The sequence below is a fragment of the Gouania willdenowi genome, chromosome 6 (genome assembly GCF_900634775.1).
Source record: "Gouania willdenowi chromosome 6, fGouWil2.1, whole genome shotgun sequence".
NCBI classification, from domain to species: Eukaryota; Metazoa; Chordata; class Actinopteri; order Blenniiformes; family Gobiesocidae; genus Gouania; species Gouania willdenowi.
The window spans coordinates 21,944,757-21,960,375 of NC_041049.1; positions in this window are offsets into that span (position 1 = coordinate 21,944,757).

Consider the following 15,619-nt stretch of genomic DNA (forward strand, 5'->3'; position numbering starts at 1 on the left):
TTGGTTTGTTTACGCCACAGTTTGAGTTGCACTGTTGACGTCACTTCAGGCTGACAGTTTACTCCAAATGCATTCCTGGAGGGCTGCAGGTTTTAAGGCTTCCCTGTCTTTAACACAGTTCATAGTGCAGCTCTGCAGCAGGTCTGATAAGCCACTCTAAACAATCAGCTGTGATGAAGGAGGACATCAAACATGCAGACGTCCACCTGTTGGCAGTCTTTATTTCTGAAGTGATGAGTTTAAGTGTAGTGGGAAAGGTTACTAACTTAGAAATAGATAAAGTTCTCATGATCAACAACTTGCCACCAACACTCGGCGTCTGGACTCAAAGCTACCAAAGAACTCTGAGCGTCACACACGGTGACCTGGACACTTTTTAGATGTAGCCGACATTTACTGCACTTACCTTCAAACTACCTGGTGTCAACTGCACCTTTTTCAGAACTTTAAACTCAGCATTGGGATATTTTAGTTATTTTCAGTCATAATATTTGTTATATTTCCAAAAATGCAAATGTTGGATATATGTACATGTTAATGGAGGCGAGTTCAACTGAAGTCATGTCAGAAATCTCATGTTGGTGCAGAGCTGAAGATGGAGAAATGTACTATTTAGTTCAGTGATCATTTATTGGCCTAGTCTTTTGGAATATCTGCGTAACTAGATCACACACACGACTGAATTACACAAAGGAATTTTGATGTATTGATATTCTATTTTGAGATTTATTTTAATCTATTTTTATTTTATCTTTTTAAATTTTAGCTCTTGTTAAGTTGGACGATTTGTTCTTTTTATCTGAAATTTAAAAGATACACTTTTTTTTTTTTCTTTTTCAGTTTCCAGGCTAACTAAATGGCCACGTCACCAGATTTTTAAAGCAAAATTTTAATTGTATAATTTGAGTTTTTTTTCTTTTCTTTTTTCTCTCCATTTCAATAATTTTTCTGAAGCTAGGAGGCAAAATTTATCATTTCTTCTTTTTTTCCCCAAATATTAGCTCACTTTAAGGTGGATAATTTGTTCTTTTTACCTGAAATTTAAATGGTACATCTTTTTTTTCCAGTTTCCAGAATGATTAAAAGACCACGTCACCAGATTTTTAAACTACAATTTTAATTTTGTAATTTCTTCTTTCTTTTTTTTTTTATTCCCGATTTCAATAATTTTTCCTGAAGCTATGGATAAAATTGATCATTTTTTTCTTCTTTTTATTTATTTTTATTTTTTACCCCCACTTGTTGCATCCTTGTGCTCAATCGTACGAATGTAAAACTAATGAACTCCAACATTGACTTTTGTGGTTAAAATACAGGGTAAACAATGTGTTTGGGATCCGTACAATTCTCTCTCTATTGTTGTACATATAGGTATACTGTACACATAAACTTGAAGTTCATTACTGTGTCACTTTAAAAGGAAGTTAAACTACAAGGTAAAGGAAGAAGTTCAGAAAGTGTTTCACTTTGTTTGAAGCTCGACAATTCATTAGTGAAGGACCAAACCTGCTCGTTCTCTCAGCCTGTTACAGATCACTGCCAGGCAACGTTTCACCAAGAATGATCAACGATGTACGGGAGGCCGGATGTAAAAACTCTCTTTTTCATAGCCAACATATTTTCAATATTTAATTCATTTTCCTCACATTTAGCTTATTTTTATTTCATTTTAGACAGAAAACTCTTTTATATCCTTGTTAAAATGTATACACATGAAAAATAAATCTAAATGTAACTGTTAAATGTTAAATTTATATCTAAATGTTAAATCGGTCGTCAAGTGTAAAGCTAGATGTCAAATGGATGGGTGGTGGGGCCTTGTGATTGACATGCGCTGACCTGCCCACTTTGTATAATTTCCAAACATTTAGCTTTACAATTGGCGACAGATTTCCCATTTAGAGATAAATTTAATATTTAGATTTACATTTAACATTTAGAGTTAGATTTAACATTTAAATTTTGGTTTAACATTTAGATTTACATTTAACATTTTGACTCAGAATTAACATTTAGATTTACATTTAACATTTAAATTTAGGTTTAACATTTAGATGTACATTTAACATTTAGACTTAGATTTAAGATTTACATTTAACATTTAGACTTAGATTTAACATTTAAATTTAGGTTTAACATTTAGATTTACATTTAACATTTTGACTCAGAATTAACATTTAGATTTACATTTAACATTTAGATGTACATTTGACATTTAGACTTAGATTTAACATTTAGACTTGGATTTAACATTTAGATTTATTTTTAACAATGATATAGAACATGCTGTTTTACATGAATTTGTCTCAAATGAAAGAAAAATGAGCTAAATGTGAGTAAATTGAACTAAATGTTCAAAATATAACAGCTATGAAACAGTGACTGAGGTTTTACATTCAGCACCCCATAATGATGCACTAAGACAACAGGGAAATGTGTGTGTATGTAATGTTTATTAACAAACCAACAGGAAAAATCAAGCCTCTAGTAAAAGAAACCCTTGAGGTGTCAGTAATTATAGGTTCACATTACGACTCCTCTAAGGACACTTCTATGTGTTTGTGAAGGTTTTCATGCACAGGTGAAGACTGAGATATTTTGCGTAGAGATGTGTACGTATTGCTGACACATGAAAGTAAACTGTTTAGATTGAAAGGAGAAATAACCATTAATATATACATTCATGCTGTTGAGTTTATATGTCAATAAAAGGCTTAGAATATTAAATAATTCCACATTTCACTTTGTCATTTTTAGGTTTGAACAGTAAAAACAAGCTGTCCCTGCACTATTCAAATTATTGGATACATTGCAATAGCAAACTTACTTAAACTTTAATTATTTTATACAATGCTTTATTGTATAAACATTAAAAATGACTTAGACACTCCAAGATGTCTGATGAACCACAATGAATGTAATAGAAATGTGTTTATCTTGAAGACACCATACAATAATAATACAACCCATGCATTTTTGTAGTTAACTGTTTCCTTCAGTGTAAAATGCCTTAGTATGAATATCAAAATATATAAAAGCATATGTTTCTTGTAAAATTAGTCCTAATTATGAGTTCTTCAATTCACTAATTATGACTTTATCTCCTTTCTCATAATTGTGACTTTCTATCCTATAATTATGACTTTCTATCTCACAATTGTGACTTTCTATTTCATAAATATTGCTTTTTATCTCTTAATTATGACTTTCTTTCTCCTTTTTCATAATTATGACTTTCTTTCTCAAAATGTACTTTCTCCTTTTTCATAATTATGACTTTCTATTTGATAATTTTGACTTTTTATCTTATAAACATTACTTTCTCTCTTAATTATGACCGTCTCTCTTATAATTATGACTTTCTTTCTCATAATGATGACTTTGTAACTCAATAACGACCTTCTTTTTAATAATTATTACTTTTTTCTCCTAATTATGATTTTCTATCTTATAATTTTGACTTTCTCATAATTATGACTTTTTCTCTCCTAATGATTTTCTATCTCATAATTAATACTTTCTATTTCATAATTATGACCTTTTTTCTCATAATTATGACTTTACTAATTCATTATGACTTTCTATTTCATAATTATGCCTTTCTTTATCATAATTATGACTTTATTAACTCATCATTATGACTTTCTCTGTCATAATTAAGCCTTTCTCATAATTATGACTTTATTAACTCATCATTATGATGTTCTATTTCATAATTATGCCTTTCTTTCTCATAATTATGACTTCATTCTCATCATTATGACTTTCTATTTCATAATTAAGCCTTTCTCATAATTATGACTTTATTAACTCATCATTATGACATTCTATTTCATAATTATGCCTTTCTTTCTCATAATTATGACTTAACTAACTCATCATTATGACGTTCTATTTCATAATTATGCCTTTCTTTCTCATAATTATGACTTCATTCTCATCATTATGACTTTCTATTTCATAATTAAGCCTTTCTCATAATTATGACTTTATTAACTCATCATTATGACATTCTATTTCATAATTATGCCTTTCTTTCTCATAATTATGACTTAACTAACTCATAAATATGACTTGCAGTGGTGTTGTGTACATATATATATGTACTGGCTGAAACCATAGTATGGTGACACTAGCTCTAATTATGAAAAGATGAGAATAAAGTCTCTAAAATGTGGACGCTTCCTAAAATAAACAGCAGTGTCTCCCTATCACCACTAGAGGCCTCTGTTGACCAACATTACCGTTTTTGCTCTACCACAAACTTATGAATGGACCCTAGGCTTTTCCAGACTACGATAGATAGAGTGGAAATGATCCCACTATTAGGAGAAAACACAGGAAAACCTTTATAAAAACTAATGAGATATGTGACAGACTGATGACAGCAGTCATCCTGAAGGACCTTCTACAGTCACAAGCCTTTTTCTGTTCACATGACACAGCTTTGAGTTTCAAAGCAAACTGAAGTCACATACTGTAATTAAAGTAGACATGACAACTGAAACGTGCTAAAAAAAAAATAATAAAAATGCAGGTACATGGTGAGAGACCATAGATAATGGCTGTGTTTTGTTAAGAGAGAAGGTCAAGTTCTGTGAGAATTCATCTTAGCTGGAAACATAACATTATTAAAAAAGATATGGTCACATTTTATTTTGAAGTTTTATAAATAAGGCTGACATTACACTGTCATTTTTATTACATGACACCTGTCATTAGAATGAATACGGTATCATGAAGGCTGTCATCAAGTGTCATTCGTTAAATTATGACACCTTTGAAGCCATGTTGGCATTTTTTTGGGTTAGGGTTACAAACAACACTTTATGACAGCTTTCATGACACCTTAATTGCATACAACTTCAAATTAAGTGTTACCAAAGGTATTTTGTAAAAACTTCTTAGTTACAGATTTCAAGTTTTTTTTTAAGATAAGATCAGCAGGGGATAGATCATTTTTTTTTTTAATTGTCAAATCAAACCAAATCAACTTCATTTGTCACATACACAGTACAATGTGCAGTGAAATGCATTGTGTGTCACTACTCCGGGTACTTGTCCCATATGTACAGGTACATACATGAAATTTGTTCTCTACATTTAACCAATCCCTGAGGAGCAAAGGGCTGCCATGCTGTAGCGCCCAGGGAGCAATTATTCACGTCTTCTGTGGCGCCGGACGTGTGTGCTGCACGAAACATTCCGCAGATTTTGCAGGATCAAAAATGTCACCATTCGCTTCATATGCACGTTTGAAGCAAAGCCCTGTCCACCAGCGACACATCCAACTGGGTGAGTTTCACTGCCTGCTGAAGCGAGGAGCTGCGCTCCTTTTTCTCCTCTCATAAACATAAATTACCAGTGAAAATAGCCGGGGTGATTAGCGGCTAATGCTATCCTAGCTCAGTGCTACAGAGATAACTTTTACCTGCTACTACCACCTCCTCGCTGATTCTCCTCCATGCCAAATCCTTCCTAGTCCGGTCCCGGTTATAAAGGCCATGTCATACAGCTCCAGGTGGTCACACACAGCTTCTACTCCATGGTTGAATGGGTGAACAGACCGGTGTCCATGTTGACGGCCTGACGTCATCGTTAACAAAGACTCTGATTGGCTTTCGTCATGCGAAACAGTCGCAGGAGTTCAATATTTTCAACTCTTGCGAATTTGCAAATATGACGGAAAATTGGGAGGGCGTCAATGCTCTTGAAGCACGGATTGGACCGCACCGCCGCACAGGGAAGATTTCGACTTTGGGCCGCGTCTATCCAATGACTTTGTACGTAATCTGGTTGCACAAACATTTTGTAAAGCATCCGGTGTGAACGCAGCATTAGGTTTAAGGGACTTGCTCAACACCCCACAGTGATGGTCCAGGTGAGATTCTAACTGGTGACCCTCCAATTACAAGCCAAGATTATTTAGAGACAATCAGTTATGTGCCGTGAGCACTAGGGTTGGGTAGGCAGGGCGTTGCAAATCGAGACCACCAATATCAACACCAATGACAATTCCATATGTTTCTGCTGGCAAGTGTTAATTCAATTCATTTCAATTCAACTTTATTTGTATAGCACAATTTACAACAAAGTCATCTCAATGCGCTTATCAAAATATAAAATAATAATAATAAAGAAAAAACCCAACAAGATCCACGTTAACAAGTATTTAGCCATCTAACAAAATCAACATTGTAAAACACCATTAAAAAAACATGAACAATTATTTAATATAGCCTCCATACTCTCCCAACAAAATATATCTCATGACATGGCAACACATCCATTGTTTGTGTTGGAAACACAGAAACATGGAGAAAATGACAACAACAACAACTCTGAACAGCCTCAGTGAGACGCATCCACAAAGCCAATCCTTCATTTTGTACCATTCACTGTAGAAAATATGAACAATTTTCTGACCTTTCCACTTGCCACGTCCAAAGGCAGTGTAGAGAGCTGCTTTTGGACGTAAATGGTTTTCATCTTGGGGAACTGACTGCGCATGCGCAAACACATAAAAACACGCTATGGGAATAGAAGCAGAGCAGCAAAGTGCTTTTGGGAGAGGGTGTGGCCTCCTCCTGCCTTACAGTGGAGTGAGACTGTGCAGCGTCTCTGCCGTACCAGGAAATTGCTATGAAACACACAAAATGCTGACACTTTCAAACTTATAGGTATTGTAGGCTATCGGAAATGGAAAAATAAACAATTTATAATTATATTATAATTAAAACAAATAATCAAAATATTAATTTGCCCTTGGGTAGGCACTGCCTACCTGGCCTACCCTGACTGCACGTCACAGGAGACATTACACCCACACAAAATCATTAATCAATGAAAAAGTGTCAATAATAGATTTTTTGTTTAAGACAGACTGGTGAAGTTCATCGGAGGAATTGTGTTGATCAACAGACACAGACAGAGGAGTAGGAATTAAAAACCCAGGAGTACAGAATTTTGGAGGTGATTGTTTTTGGTAACTGGGAAAAGAGGACTGCTGTCAGCAAGTACCTTGAGTCTCCATCTTTAAAAGCTAAAGACCAAGTCTGAAACCTTCAGAGTTCTGATTGACTCAGATCTTACATTCAGCAGTCAGATCAAATCAATCACAAAAACAGCTTCTACCACCTAAAGAACATCTCCAGAGTGAAAGGTTTAATGGCTCAGAAAGATCCAGAGAAACTGGTCCATGCTTTTATCTCCAGCAGACTGGACTATTGTAATGGTCTTCATCAAACAGCTACAGCTGGTTCAGAACGCTACAGCTCGAGTCTTAACCAAAACAAAGAGGTCAGAACACATTACTCCAGTTTTAAAGTCTTTACACTGGCTCCCAGTCAGCCTCAGAATAGACTTTAAAGTTCTGCTGCTGGTGTATAAATCTGTGAATGGGTTTGGTCCAGAATACATCAGTGAGATGTTAGTCAGGTATGAACCCAGCAGGTCTCTGATTTATGGACACAGGTTAACTAGTGGAGCCCAGAGCTCACAGTAAACATGGTGATGCTGCTTTTAGTTGTTATGCTGCAAAGAAGTGGAACAAACTGAATACAATGTTAATATTTTTAAAACCAAGTTAAAAGCTATTTTTTCCTCTAATGCTTATGACTGAGAGGGATAATTTTAATAATTTTATTGATAATTTCACTCTCTGTTTATTGTTGATTCTTGAACTCTGATTCTTGTTTCCTGAACGTTGCACCTTTATCATGTAAATCACATTGAAATGCTATACAAATACCTTGCCTTGCTTCTAGGTCTAGGAAGTGTGTTGACACTTCCTATTTATAACGGTAATGTTTTCTGTAACTTTACAACTGTTCACCTGCAAGTAGAAAATTCTCCTCGTCAAAGATTTTCTGAGGATGCCAGGACTGTGGGTTCAGAATGAAGAACAACAAAAGAGGAACATGTGGTTGATTGTGAGAATGAGTAAGGAGGCAGAAGGAGTAACAGTTGGCTTCCAAAAATAGGGTTGCCATCCAACGACATTTTAAAGGCCTGTCTGTCCACCAGCGCAGCGTGTTGCCAGACACTTATTTGTCCTCTTCCTGGGATAATCCAATTCTTTCTAATTGAATTTAATTGTATACAATATGAATGAGGGCAGTGGTTGCCAATTGGTTAAGGTAGCAGGCTTGTAACCGCAGAACCACAGGTTCAAATCCACTGTGGGGCTATCCTAGCGCTATGGGATGTTGACCAAGTCCCACCCTAATCACCGTGGCTGCCCCCTCCTCCTCTGGAATGAGCTGTATGTATACACTTTTGCATATATGACAATAAAGGTGATCTATCCCTTGTTTATCCTAAAAAAATAAATCAGTACAAGTAACTAAACAGCTTCTGTTGCGTTGCAAGATTGGGTTTAGAGTCTCCGAAGGAAGCATTTTGGTGGGGTTTTTTTGGATAGATTATGGGTGGAATTGCCAACGCTATCTGGCAACACTTCCAGACAACTTCATAGATTAACTGCTAAATCAGCCTCAGTTTTGATAGCTTTAGTAGCACATGCTACACACCTTAGTTAGATGTTACTAGCAGCTACTAGTTAAGATGTTAATGTTAAGGGTTATCTGACTGAAAATAGCTGATTGTTTAGAAGTAAATTTGTGCATAAAAGAACAGTTTTGTAAGTGTATTCACTATTGAAATACTATTTTGGAAAAGTGATATTTTAAACAAAGGAAAATATATTATTACCTAGAAATATTGTACATGAGGCAGCTGAGCTACGCTAAAACTGAAAAATATTTAAAAACCTTCTTTCAGTGATAAAAAGCATATATTTGTTAATTTAGTTTTCATTCTTCATATTCTGAAGCTTTAAAGAACAGATATGTTCTGCTGCTTCTTTTTGTTTTCAGTTTAAATAAAAGTGAAATGTCCCATTATCCTTGCATCGGTTCTGTTCCTCCTGTGAGATGGAGCACCAAGAAACAACCCTATATGCATCTCTGATGACCAGACCCAAAAAAGGCATGTGCACCCCTGAATATTATTCAATTTCTATCCTGCCTTTTTTCGGTGTAATGGAAATGACCATCCTTAAGCACAAGCTTCTGGATGACATCCAGGCATTTGGCTTATATTTTATGACAAATTGTTTTCATCAGGTCCTCTTTTCTTAAATACAACTTCAAAAATATTTGTGCTTTGAATGAGATTTCTCCCTCTGAGTTAGGGCTTGAACTACCAGCTAAATGAATGTCTTCAGACTCCATCCAGTTCAAGGCTTCTCTGCAGACTAAACTTCAGAAGAACATACAGACTAGCCTTCTGATGTTACCAGTGATGACTGAACAGTCAGAAGAAGACAGAGAGTAAGGAGATGATGGAAGAAACAGGAAGTGAAGAAGGGAAGAAGAGGACAGAATGTTGAGCTGCCATAGATGAAAAACAGCTGACATTCTAAGCAGCCTGACATACCAACAATCCAGCACAACCAAGAAACAGATTTTCAGTTCTGTCTTTAGGGTAGAATTTGTGAAGAAAAATGCTAATGGAATGAGAATAAGCCCACACACATACGGTATCTCCCCATTGCCTTGAACTGGCTGTGTGATGCATCATGTACTGCAATTTAAGGTCCGAATTTCCTGAGCAGTCGACCGGACATGACGTCAAGTGACGCTGAATGTGAATCCTTGAGTGTTTGGTTCCGCGGAGGCAGTAAAACAGTCAAGTGAATGGCGAGTAAATTAATAACCGTGTCACATCATCAGCTGCACTGCTATGAAGCGTTAACGCATGCTCCCACACCGGCTTGGCCGATGGCTGCAACAAATTGGAAAACAGTTCAAGGCATTTGCCGTTCAGGCTCAGGTTCACTTCCAAGTCATAAAAATCTCACTGGCACGCATCATCTTGAGGAAGAAATGATAACGGACAACCCCCCCACCAAGTCAAGGTCCTGGTGCTAAAGAAGGAGGAGATGATTGGAACAGTAAGTCTATTGACCACAAAAGAACTAGCCAAGGGCTTAAGCAAGGTTTTTGACGTTTACCGGTAGGACACCATGAACAGGACCAATAATGAGCTTGAAGTTTAAGGCTCAAACACACTCGGACGCAAAACGGACTTCTCTATAGTCCTTGTACTCCTGGGACGTGTTTTAAAGGTATCGGTACTTTTGTAGCTAGTCAGTCAGCCAGTCTCTCTTCTAAGCTCCTCTTCATCACTTCTGCTCTATTTCACCAGGTGGTGAAATGCGGGTCGGTGTTACATTTAATGCGGGTCGATACAATGCCGAGCAAGTATGTGGACAACTTGGCGCGGTAGTAAAATCTGAGCTTTGCAATGAATGTACGCTCAGGTATGTTTGAGCCTTTAGATCACCGTCAAGGCAAGGCAAAGCAAATTTATTTGTGTAACACATTTCATACACACGGTAAAGAAATAAAACTCAAATAAAATTAAAGTCCTTCAATAAATTAAGTTCAATCATGAGCAAGCATTTCAAAACCAGAACCAAAGATTAAGGAACACTGATCAAGACTATAGATCTACCAGCATTCAGCCTACCCTGACTTCTTAGACCTTTGCTTGTTCACACAGTAGCAACAACATAAACAACAGTGAAATCTTTTGAAGGGAAGATCCAACCATGAACTCTACTCTCAGAAGAGCTGAAGAACTCTGAAGTCTTACAACACATGGATCTAATGACTGCAGGGTGCCAACAGCAGGGATTGATTTTGAATTGTAACCAGAGTTATGAATTATCTATACTTACCCATCTGAGAGTTTCTGTTTATGCTGCAAGATGTTAATGTGAATTATAGAGACACACCTGCATTTTTATGAAATTAAACACTTGTCACAGTGAAGCAAGATGGTAAACCTATTCACTAATTGCTCACCACAAACAACATCCACTTTGTCAAACATGTCGACCGACACGTGTGTGCATTTAAAGTGCTTTTTTTGCATATGCAGCTTCTAAATCACCTCTCATTCTTACCAATAATGGCTACATATAATAGTCTTTCATTTGGGCTGTCTTTGTACTTTGGGTTAAGGAGCCCTTTAAATGGAACATTTTAAAAGTAGATTGCAAGCAGAAAGTCTCCCACAGGAACTTTTAATACAGTCCTCATGAACTACTTTAGCTTCAGTAGTTTTATACATTTTGTCAACTAATTACTTTTGTCACACTGAGACTACTAAAAAGATTAGCCAATTTGGTGACACTTTACTTGAAGTTTTGTACATAAGGCTGACATTACGCTGCCATTAGCATGAATAAGGTGTCATGAAGGCTGTCATTAAGTGTTGTTCACTAAATTATGACACTATTGCTAAATTATGACACAGTTGGAGCTATGTTGGCATTTTTGGGTTAGGTGGAGAAATCTAGTGGGGTTAGGTGGAGAGATCTAGTGGGGTTAGGTGGTAGGGTTACAGGTTATGGTTAGGGTTAGGTTAGGGTTATGGGTTAGGGTTAGGGTTAAGGTTAAGGTTAAGGTTAAGGTTAAGGTTAAGGTTGTGGGTTATGAGTTAGGGTTAAGGTTAGTGTTATGGGTTAGGATTAAGGTTAGGATTACGGTTACAGTTATGGTTACGAGTTAGGGTTAGGGTTAAGGTTAAGGTTATAGGTTAGGATTAAGGTGAGGGTTACGGTTTAGGGTTATGGTTAAGATTAGGGTTAGGGTTACGGGTTTGGGTTAAGGTTAGGTTACGGGTTTGGGTTAAGGTTAGGGTTACCTAACCTCACCTGGGTTTAAGTCCCTCCGGAGCCGAAAAAAATACCTTTTCAATGAAGACAATATAGTGTATAAAATTACATACAGTTAAAATGATATTGATCTTAATATTTCTACGTTACATAGGCAGTATATCAGCCAGGTGTTTCTGCTCATGGGACAATGATTGATTTATGCCGATGGTGTGTTATTGTATGACGTTTTTATATGAAGGATGTGAATGACACAGGTGTTTCTGCCCCTCCCCACATGTTATTGTCACGTTTCCTCATTCATTCCTCAGCCACACATTCACTGCTTACCCACTGACATAAGCCCACAATTTCCTCTTTTAGCTGAAGCCTAGTTGTGTTAACCGGGTTTTTCTAAATCCCTTCAATTGAATAAGGGCACTGGGTTTGTGATTTACATGTGGAAACAAGGTTACAAGGAGGATACCCAAGCCTTCTGATGCATGTGGTGTATTGGTGGATGGTGTTATTTCACAATCATAGAAAAAACATCGGGGTGACATTTTGCAGGTTTAGCTGATTAGATTAGATGCATGGTTCGGTGTTTTTACTTGACTTTCAGTGGTAGTATTTCATACAAATCAAGGTAAAAAACCTGTAAACTGTCACAATGTCACAAATATTTTTTCCCAAATTAATGCATTGTTAAAAATTCACGAGCTGGAAATGCACACATTTTTGTGAAAAATAGCCATTGGGACAGTGTTTCTGTGAACCAAAGAAAGAAAACATTAAGAGGTTAAATCAAACATTGTTATAAACAAGTGTTCATGTATGGAAATAACTACTTTTCATAGAAATACGTTACATTTTTTCAACATATGGGAAAAATAAGTTTTTTGGCGCAATATTTTAAATGTGAACAAAGAGCTAGCAACACATTTTTTTCAAATTACATTTAGTATATAACTTAAACAAAACATTGTTATAAACAAGTATTTTTTTATATATATAGAATTAACTACTTTTCAAAGAAATACTAAAAAAATAAAATAAAAAAAACCCACAAAAATATATTTTGGGTACAGAATATTAAGTGTAAACAAATGGATAGCACGCTAGTTTTACTAAATTAGCTTACCAAAATAAAATGTCATGACCAATGGTTTTAAGCCATTTTTGTACCACATCATAATGTTTTACATTAGGAAAATAAAAAAATTACTAAATGACACATTTCATCTTAATACACAACATATGACATATGAAAGCAGCTGATACAAAGAAAGGACTGTTTCATTGATTCACATGTTAGAAAAATAAAAAAAAAGGATTTCTAACGCAATTTAAATAAAATAGGCCACAGTAGATAGAATTCAACTGCCTGTATCACCAGGGTCGGGGTCAATTATAACTGTAATTGATAATTAATTGCAATTATGGCATAATTATAATTGAAATTTTAAAAATATGTTGCTGTCGTAATCGTAACTAAATTGTAATTGAGTTTAGGTAATTGACTTTGTGATTGTAATTGCCATGAAAATTCTATAAAAAATGGTCAATTATATTTAAACGCAAAACTGGGGAACCATGTTACAGTTCTATGTACAGTTCTACACATATGTAGTTAACAATTATTAAACTATGTTACATATCAAGCTTTCACACATTTTACTATTTAAAAAAATAAAATGAAATCAAGGGAGGTATACTATGGAAGCCCGTTTCCGCCACTAAAAAAAAAAAAATCACCAAGGAAAGTCATAATTATGAGATAAAAAGTCATAATTATGAGTTAGTAAAGTCATAATTGTGAGATAGAAAGTCATAATTATGAGCTACTTAAACACATTTACAGCAGCTTGTTCATGTGGTGAGCTGACGCTGAGAGATGGCTGATTAGACTACCGTAGAATACTTTAGACAAGGGCTTTACAAATTATGAAATACTTTTTTTGGTTGCAAATTCACATAGAAATATGCTGAGTAAACCCAACCTTGAAAAGATACTAAGCAAAAAGAGGCTCTGGCGTTGAAAGGATAAAACTGATGTGGCTGAAGTAGAGCATGGTTTATTGAACAACACATGGAGATTTCTGGTCAGTGCCATGGGTACAGATGGATGTACCAAAAATGTTTCGATCTCATAATTATGACTTTACTAACTCATAATTATGACTTTCGTTCTCATAAGTATGACTTTCTAACTCATAATTATGACTTTTAGTGGCGGAAACGGGCTTCCATAGTATACTGACACACACACACACACAAAAAACTAAAACTCAGATGCCCCCCCCCCCCCTAAAAAAACAAAACAAAAAAAACCCCTATATTTTCATTGATTAGGAAGCCTAACAAGGTAATCAATACGTAGGAAATGTCATAGATATTTGTTTTTAGTGTATTTTACAGCTTTTGGACCCGTTATCACAAGAGATGCTAACAAAAGGCTAACACAAGAGGAAGGTTCACTTTTATTAGGTTATTTATTTCACGCTCAGTGATTGTGATGAATTGTAATTGAAATTTGGTCATTGACCATGTAATTGTAATTAACTTTCTGAGGATAAAAAAAATAACTGTAATTGGAAAAAAATGCTGGTCACTGTAATCGTAATTTAATTGTAATTGAACGTGGGTAATTGACACCGCAATTGTACCTGAAAAAAATGTCAGTTGACATATCTAAAGTTACAGGATGTCATTTCTCCCAACATGTCAACATCTTTCACCATACTGTGTCAAACCGACCTAAATGCTTCGCCTAAAATGTAACATTTGACGATGACACTAAATCCAACTTGGATGGTGTGATGATGATGATGATGATGATGATGATGATGATGATGATGATGATGATGATGAGTGGGAAAGAGGCTTGTGCAGCAGTGAGTAAATAAAACAACATGAAGCATTAACCCAGTTCCAACCCTTCTATGAACACTGGTAAATGTAATGTTTATTTCAATAGAATAAATAATGATGCCCAATGCATTCATATGAGCAGCTTTATTACGAGCTGCAAATAAAAGCAGATGTTGTATGATTTTTAAACGGATAATTGCTCTGACATCTTTGACTTCATCAGCGTGTTTTGTGGATCATTTTTGAAACCGTTTGAAAACGTGAGCGCTGGACTTTCTCCGCTGACAGTCAGGCTTTCAATGGGTTAATGAGCCACGTGACCGCTAAGTTATATAATATATAGGTCAACACGCTTTCCTCTGGCACGTGCAGACTCTCGTTCTTACATAAAGTCTCGTGCAAAGGTCTCAAATTACACTATGTAGGTGAAAACCGAAGATCGTCAATGGATGGAGAGATGTGTTACTGGAGTTGTGTTTTTCTTCACCTTTGTTTCAAACGTGAGGAGGTTGTCACAGTTGTAGACGCTTTAAAGTTGAATTAAGGATTTTATTGAAGAGCCTACATTCGTAACTTTCTTTATGTTAAATATTATGTTAAATGTTATTTGCATTTGCACAAGTTTCCAAATAAAACCTGCTGCTCTATAAACTTGTGAAAGTACAAGCACGAGGAACAACTGGATGCTGCACATATTTTACCATGTAGACAACAGAAATATGAACTTATTCATTGATTATTATTATTATTATATAATATTATATTCATATATAACCCTAACCCCATATATTATGTTATGTTATGTTATATATATTGTTATTAATAATAATATAATTATAATTATTACTATTATGATTTTTATTTTCATTATAGTTTTGTTTTTCATGTATTTATTACCATTGTATTAGACAGTGTTTTTCAAATGGGGGTACGTGTACTCCTAGGGGTACGCGATGGCACTACAAGGGGTCCTTGAGTTAGAGAGATGGGAAATTAACAAATAAAGTGTAATTCTTGGTCTTTCCCCAGGTGTGAGATTACCAGAAATTATTAAAAAAAAAACTATAGAAATAAATGTATTCA